Source organism: Ovis canadensis, chromosome 3, assembly GCF_042477335.2.
Source record: "Ovis canadensis isolate MfBH-ARS-UI-01 breed Bighorn chromosome 3, ARS-UI_OviCan_v2, whole genome shotgun sequence".
Taxonomy (NCBI): domain Eukaryota; kingdom Metazoa; phylum Chordata; class Mammalia; order Artiodactyla; family Bovidae; genus Ovis; species Ovis canadensis.
This window is the reverse complement of record NC_091247.1, coordinates 212,234,008-212,242,411: the sequence shown is the minus strand read 5'-3', so window position 1 is coordinate 212,242,411 and position 8,404 is coordinate 212,234,008. Positions and strand designations below refer to the sequence as shown.

Sequence of the window (8,404 nt, the reverse complement as noted above, 5' to 3'; positions counted from 1 at the left end):
GTTTTCATTCCAATTCCAAAGAAAGGCAATGCCAAAGAATGGTCAAACTATGTCACAGTTGCACTCATCTCATACACTAGTAAAGTAATGTTAAAATTCTCCAAGCCAGGCTTCAGCAATACATGAACTGTGAACCTTCAGATGTTCAAGCTGGTTTTAGAAAAGGCAGAGGAAATAGAAATCAAATTGCCAATATCCTTTGGATCATCGAAAAAGCAAGATAGTTTCAGAAAAACATCTACTTCTGCTTTCTTGACTATGCCAAAAGTGGATCACAAACTGTGGAAAATTCTTCAAGAGATGGGAATACCCGACCACCTGACCTGCCTCTTGAGAAAACTGTATGCAGGTCAGAAAGCAATAGTTAGAACTGGACATGGAACAACAGACTGGTTCCAAATAGGAAAAGGAGTACATCAAGGGTATATATTGTCACCCTGCTTATTTATGTTATATGCAGAGTACATCATGAGAAACACTGGGCTGGAAGAAGCACAATTTAGAATCAAGATTGCTCTGAAAAATATCAATAACCTCAGATAGGCAGATGACACCATCCTTATTGCAGAAAGTGAAGAACTAAAGAGCCTCTTGATGAAAGTGAAGGAGCAGAGTGAAAAACTTGGCTTAAAGCTCAACATTTAGAAAACTAACATCATGGCATCCAGTCCCATCACTTCATGGCAAATAGATGGGGAAACACTGGAAACGGTGGCTGACTTTATTTTGGGGGGTTCCAAAATCACTGCAGATGGTGACTGCAGCCATGAAATTAAAAGATGCTTACTCCTTGGAAGAAAAGTTATGACCAACCTAGATAGCATATTCAAAAGCAGAGACATTACTTTGCCAACTAAGATCTGTCTAGTCAAGGCTATGGTTTTTCCTGTGGTCATGTATGGATGTGAGAGTTGTACCATAAAGAAGGCTGAGTGCCGAAGAATTAATGCTTTTGAACTGTGGTGTTGGAGAAGATTCTTGAGAGTCCCTTGGCCTGCAAGGAGATCCAACCAGTCCATTCTGAAGGAGATCAGCCCTGGGATTTCTTTGGAAGAAATGATGCTAAAGCTGAAACTCCAGTACTTTGGCCACCTCATGCGAAGAGTTGACTCATTGGAAAAGACTCTGATGCTGGGAGGGATTGGGGGCAGGAGGAAAAGGGGACGACCGAGGATGAGATAGCTGGATGACATCACTGACTCGATGGACGTCAGTCTGAGTGAACTCCGGAAGTTGGTGATGGACAGGGAGGCCTGGCATGCTGCGATTCATGGGGTCACAAAGAGCTGGACACGACTGAGTGACTGAACTGAACTGAAGATACAAGAATCTGGACTCATTGAAATTATTCCTTTGATAGGCATTTAAACTATGTAGGACCAGTGTCCTAATTTTCTCCTTGAATTTCTATCAGAAAGCACTGCTTTGGGCAACTGTTGTGACTGATAGAGTTATGGCTACTGCATCCTTTGTTTACTGAAATGACAGGTGTCATTCTTTGTCTACTCTAACCAGTATGTTCCTGTTAGTTGGGAAAATCTGAAAGTTTTGAAGTTACCTCCGGGAACTGGGACAAAGGCCAGACCATGGGCAAGAGACATGAGCAGACATTTCCCAGAAGAGGCATAGTAAACATTTTCCAGAAACGACGTGAACAGACATTTCCCAGAAGAGAATATCCATAGAGCAACAACCAAGAATAGATGCTTATGGCCATTAATCACTATAGAAGTAAAAATTGAAACCATATGATAAATAGGTAAAACTTGCCAGAATTAAAAAAAAAAAAGAAAGAAAGAAAAGACAATGTGAAATTCTGATGAGGATGCAGAGAAACTGCATTGCTGATGGGAGTATAAAATATTACAGATACTCAGGGAAACAGTTTGACAATTTTTTTTTAAATTGTGATAAGAATACTTAACAGGAGACCTCCTCTCTTAACAGATTTTTAAATACATAACATAGCATTTTAATCTATAGGTACAATGTTATACAGCAGATATCTAAAATTTATTCATCTCGCATAACTGAAATTTTATGCATGTTTATTAGCAACTCCAGTTTTTCCTTCCCTCCAGTTTCTGGCAACCACCATTCTATCCTTGGAATCTGAGTCTGATTATTGTAGATACCTCAGGTAACTGGAATCATGCAGTTTGTCCTTCTATGATTGGCTTGTAGAACTCCTGGGGATTCTCCAGGCAAGACTACTGGAGTGGGTTGCTATTTCTTACTCCAGGGGTTCTTTCTGATCCAGGGATCGAACTCATGTCTCTTGGGTCTCCTGCATGGTAGGCAAATTCTTTACCACTGTACCTCCTGGGAAGACCTCTGGCTTTCTTTAATTAACAACAATCTGGGATATCTGGTTCTCTTTAATTAACAACAATTGTTTGACGTTCAGATTACCTGCCCTTTGTTGTAAAACTTCCATTTAACCAGGCTCCTTACTCTCCTCAGAGCAGTTCTCTCAGGGCCACTTGAGAGGTTGCCTCCAAGACTTGAAGTCCTAAAAATTCCCACCAAATAAAACATAACTCTCAACTTTTAGATTGTGAATATTTCTCTAAGGTGACAGCAGGAGGCTCCTTCCTTCTCTTTTTAGCAAGCCTTATTATAACTAAATTTAACTGGGTACCCCTTACTTCCCTGGTGGCTTAGACGGTAAAGTGTCTGCCTACAAAGCGGGAGACCCAGGTTCAATCCCTGGGTTGGGAAGATCTCCTGGAGAAGGAAATGGCAACCCACTCCAGTATTCTTGCCTGGAGAATCCCATGGATGGAGGAGCCTAGTAGGCTACAGTCCATGGGGTTGCAAGGAGTCGGGCATGACTGAGCGCCCTCACTTTCACTTTCACTGTTCTACTCATTTCTGACCTAAGCCCGACTTTCAAATCTTTTAATCACACAACAGCTTGCCTAGCTTGTCGGTTCTTCCCATAGATCAAAGAAGTAGGTATGAAGAATAAGATGACCAGGTCTCTTCTGTAGCTTCCCATTATATGACCTCCCAAACAAACCATGTGACTAACCTGTGATCAAGATAAAGGAACAGGTCTAGAGGAAGATCAGGAAGAGACAGGCCTGTACTCAGTGGAGGATGGTGATGACTCTGATCCACTTCCTCAATGATTAACTGAGGTTACTTCCCCCTTTTTCTTTAAGACTTTCATGGCTAGCAGCATCTTTGGAGGTGGTTCTAAGGGGACTAAGCCCACAGACTTCCCAGATTGTGGGCATTCTGATTAAAGACACCTTGTCACTGTACCAATGTCCATGAGTTTGATTTTTGTAAGCAATGAGCAGTCACCCTCAATTCAGTTGGTAACTTGCTGAGAGCTCTTTCCTGCAAAGAACTCTTTCCTGCCAAAAGATGCTTACAAAAAACACAAACAAACAAACAAAAACCTAGATAAAGCAATATATATATATATATATCCCTTTCAAAATTTCAAGCTCATATGTAGTAAAAAACCTGCCTGCCAATGCAGGAGATATAAGAGACATGGGTTCAGTCCCTGGGTTGGGAAGATCCCCTGGAGGAGGGCATGGAAACCCACTCCAGAATTCTTGCCTGGAAAAGCCCATGGACAGAGGAGCCTGGTGGGCTACAGTGCATTGGGTCACAAAGAGTCAGACATGGCTGAAGCCACTTAGCACATATGATCATATAGTCAGAACCTGCTACCTAATTTGCAAGTGTAAAATAAAAAGATTGGAGTTCTTTGTTTAAAAAATCATTAATAATTTCAAGATATTGATGGCAGGGCATTAAGCCAAGTATGAAACCCTTTTTAGCCAGAGAACTGTGCTCCTGAATGGTCTGTATGTCCACATAGCTGATGGTGCATACAGAATCATTTTTATGTCCAGTTCCAGTTCACCATTTTCTGTGAAATTTTAGTATACTTCCTTCTTGAAGAGTGCACTCTTCTCTGCTACCTAACAAGAGTTGTTTGGCTTAGCAAGAGGCAGGAAATAAATGGACTTAGGGTGGTCATTTATAACTAGCCTTCTTTTTTTAAAAAAATAAATTAATTACTAATTAATTTACAATTACAACTAATTTACAATTACTAATTACTTCACAATATTGTAGTGGTTTTTGCCATACATTGACATGAATCAGCCATGGGTGTACAGGTGTTCCCCATTCTGAACCTCCCTCCCACCTCCCTCCTCATCCCGTCCCTCAGGGTCATCCCAGTGCACCAGCCCTGAGCACCCTGTCTCATGCATCGAACCTGTACTGGCTATCTGTTTCACATATGATAATATACATGTTTCAATGCTGTTCTCTCAAATCATCCCACCCTCACCTTCTCCCACAGAGTCCAAAACAATGTTCTATACATCTGTGTCTCTTTTGCTGTCTCACATATAGGGTCATCATTACCATCTTTCTAAATTCCATATATATGTGTTAGTATACTGTTCACTCTGTATAATAGGTTCCAGTTTCATCCACCTCATTGGAACTGATTCAAATGTATTCTTTTCAATGGCTGAGTAATACTCCATTGCGTATATGTACCACAGCTTTCTTATCCATTCGTCTGCTGATGGACATCTAGGTTGCTTCCATGTCCTAGCTATTATAAACAGTGCTGCGATAAACATTGGGGTACATGTGTCTCTTTCAATTCTGGTTTCCTTGGTGTGTATGCCCAGCGGTGGGATTGCTGGGTCATAAGGCAGTTCTATTTCCAGATTTTAAAGGAATCTCCACACTGTTCTCCATAGTGACTGTACTAGTTTGCCTTCCCATCAACAGTGTAAGAGGGTTCCCTTTTCTCCACACCTTCGTCAGCATTTATTGTTTGTAGACTTTTGGATACTAGCCATTCTGACCAGTGTGAGATATTACCTCATTGTGGTTTTGATTTGCATTTCTCTGATAATGAGTGCTATTGAGCATCTTTTCATATGTTTGTTAGCCATCTGTATGTCTTTGGAGAAAAGTCTGTTTAGTTCTTCGGCCCATTTTTTTGATTGGGTCATTTATTTTTGTGGAATTGAGCTACACGAGCTGCTTGTATATTTTTGAGATTAAGTCTTTGTCAGTTACTTCATTTGCTATTATTTTCTCCCATTCTGAAGGCTGCCTTTTCACCTTGCTCATAGTTTCCTTCATTGTGCAAAAGCTTTTAAGTTTAATTAGGTCTCATTTGTTTATTTTCGCTTTTATTTCCATTACTTTGGGAGGTGGAGCCTGCTGTGATTTATGTCAGAGAATGTTTTGCCTATGTTTTCCTCTAGGAGTTTTACAGTTTCTGGCCTTACATTTAGATCTTTAATCCATTTTGAGTTTACTTTAGTGTATGGTGTATAATTAGCCTTCTATTCCAACTTGCTGAGACAAGAAACAAGTTGTCTCCAGACTACATACTTATGATCAACTTTCTGTCTGCATTTTGAGATAATAATAGCCACAGGAAAAGGCTGAATAGCTGGGCTTTGCTTCTCATGTTCACCTTAAGATAACAATTATGGCAGTGATAAAGAAGGGCTAAACCTTGTTTGAGTAAAAGATCAAGAGATCACATATTTCCCATCCTTGAAGAAAGAAAAATCTCCCCATCTACACATGTGCAGAAAGGCTCCTTGCGGTTCCAAAAGGAGGGAGCTCCCCCAGAAAATATGTGATGCTAAGCCCCTCCCCTCCCCAGGCCTCTGGGTGAGAATCCATCTTGGAAAAAAAGTTGTGCATTCATGTTGGGGACGGGCCTTGGGTATGGCAGCTGTGCAAAAAGAAGCGAGATAATTAACCAAAGATAATCAAAGACCCAGTAGAACTGCCCTGTATAAATCATTTAACCACCTCTTTACTGAACTCCTCCTCATGAAGGGGGATGTCCACACCCTCTCTCTTTGGGTGCATATCTCTGCCTTGTTTCTCCCTTAAACTGTTTTTCTGAGGGGTTTCCACTTGTACTGTGTCTCTAATTAAACTTTACACCTGGTTTTACAGTTTTTGCCTCCTTGAGAAATGCATTTTTCATTGAGGGTAAGTGGAATTTTGCTTCTGTCTTCTAACCCCTAGTGGACTATCAGCCAGGATTCCAGGTTTCCATCCAGGCTGTGCTGTGTGCTAAGTCGCTTCAGTTGTTTCCTATTCTTGCAACCCTATGTAATGTAGCCTGCCAAGCTCCTCTGTCTATGGGATTCTCCAGGCAAGAATACTGGAGTGGGTTGCCTTTCCCTCCTCCAAGGAATCTTCCTGACCTCAGGGATCAAACCTGTGTCTCTTATGTCTTCTGCATTGGCAGGTAGGGCTACCTAGGTTCAATTACTGAGCAGGGATGTAAGATCTCGCTTGTTTTAAGCCATCAGTTACTGCTGTCTCACTGAGATCAAGTGGGCTTTGCTCATTTCTCTAAAATTCTTTGCATGATGCACTAGGGTGAAATATACCATTTCTCCTACTCTTGAAGAAACACTGCTGCTGCTGCTGCTAGTGTTCAGAGTATTTAAACACAGGCACTTGTCAATCAGAAGAGTCTCTAGTCAGTGTTATAACCTGAGGGTTATAGCTTTATCTGAGCCCTGAAGAAAAAAGGTTGTAGGTATTCCCCAGACCAAACTTCACTGGGATTTTAGATAATAAAGTTCATAATATTTCCTTAAGCAGGCATGAATAATTGTAACTGAGCAGGACCCTATGGTGGCACAGTCGTAAAGAATCCACTTGCCAAAGCAGGAAACACAAGAGACCTGGGTTCTATCCCTGGGTTGGGATGATCCCCTGGAAAACAGGAAATGGCAACCCCCTCCAGTATTCTTTCTGGAAAATTCTTTGGACAAGGAAGCCTGGCAGGCTATAGTCCATGGGGTTGCAAAGAGTTGGACATGACTGAGTGTGCACACACACACAGGACCCTATGGTATCTTCCTGGGACAGACCCTCCCCTCATGTCCTCTGCCCACATCTCCTTTGCAGAAAAGGTGTAGTTTCCAAGCCTCCCCGAGTCACAAAAGCCTGGCTCAAGAATAAATGATTGAATAGATGTAAACATTTAGTGATAAAACAGCTGTTGGGTGGAAGGAATGGATAACAATTTAAAACAGTTCAGTTCAGTCGCTCAGTGGTGTCCAACTCTTTGCGACCCCATGAATCACAGCACGCCAGGCCTCCCTGTCCATCACCAGCTCCCAAAGTTCACTCAGACTCACGGCCATTGAGTCAGTGATGCCATCCAGCCATCTCATCCTCTGCCGTCCCCTTCTCCTCCTGCCCCCAATCCCTCCCAGCATCAGAGTCTTTTCCAATGAATCAGCTCTTTGCATGAGGTGTCCAAAGTACTGAAGTTTCAGCGTTATCATCATTCCTTCCATAGAAATCCCAAGGCTGCCGCCCCTGGCCTCAGGAGTGGGGTGGCTCCTCAGGGCCACCGCCCCTGGCCTTGGGCGCAAGGTGGCTTCTCCCGGCCACCCCTGGCCTCGAACACGGGGTAGCTGCTCTCGGCTGCCGCCCCTGGCCCTAGACACGAGGTAGCTCCTCTCGGCCGCTGCCCCTGGCCTCCGACACAGGGTAGCTCCTCTCGGCCGCCGACCCTGACCTGGGACACGGGGTAGCTCCTGCCCGCCGCCGCTGACTTCGGACATGGGGTAGCTCCTCCCAGCCACCTCGGACATCGGATGTGGGGTAGCTCCTCTCGGCCGCGCCGCCCGCGCCTAGCGCGCCGGGTCGCAGCCGCCCGCGCCTAGCGCTCTGGGATCAGCCATATGGTGGTCACAGAGTCTTACGTCCTCTCTGAATTACCTAGGTAGTAACATCTGACCCCATATCCTGATTGGTTTCACAGATGCTTAACTCTCTACCAAATAGAAGAAGTTAACTGCTTGTTGCCCCATGAGTAGTAGCCCCCAGAGCTACTGGAGCTCTAGGGTTGATAATGTTAACCCCTGTTCCTCACCACCCTGGTTCCTCACCATCAATCAGAGAATTGAGAGGATCACACATCCTTACTCCCCTCCCTTGCTTGGCCTTTAAAAATGCTTTTCTGAAATGCATCAGAGAATTTGGGTTTTCCGAGCACCAACTGCCCTGGACTATTTGTCTGGCGACCTCAGTAAACTTGGTGTTTTCCTTCATCACAACCTGATGTGAGTAAATTGGCTTTATTGCATATGGGTGAGCAGACTCAAGTATGGTTTGGTAACATTATTAGTAATTGAATAATAAATGTATTAACAGCTAAAGTTTTTTGGACACCTTTAACAAAATCATAATTTTCTTTCTCAGAACACTCCTGTCACCATACAGATCATGAGAGTGAAAGAACTTAATGTGCTGTGATAATTTGCATGTATGCTCTGTGGCTCAGTCATGTCAGACTCTTTGCGACCTCATGGACTGTAGCCCGCCAGGGTGCCCTGTCCAGAGAGTTTTCCAGGTGAGA

General features: G+C 43.3%; 1 non-coding gene across 1 annotated transcript; it reads left to right on the top strand.

Moving 5' to 3' along the window:
* The first annotated feature begins 2,649 nt into the window (after positions 1–2,649).
* TRNAC-ACA (transfer RNA cysteine (anticodon ACA)) lies at positions 2,650–2,721 on the top strand. Its single transcript has one exon. It is a non-coding gene; the product is annotated as a tRNA-Cys (tRNA).
* Positions 2,722–8,404: the final 5,683 nt, after the last annotated feature.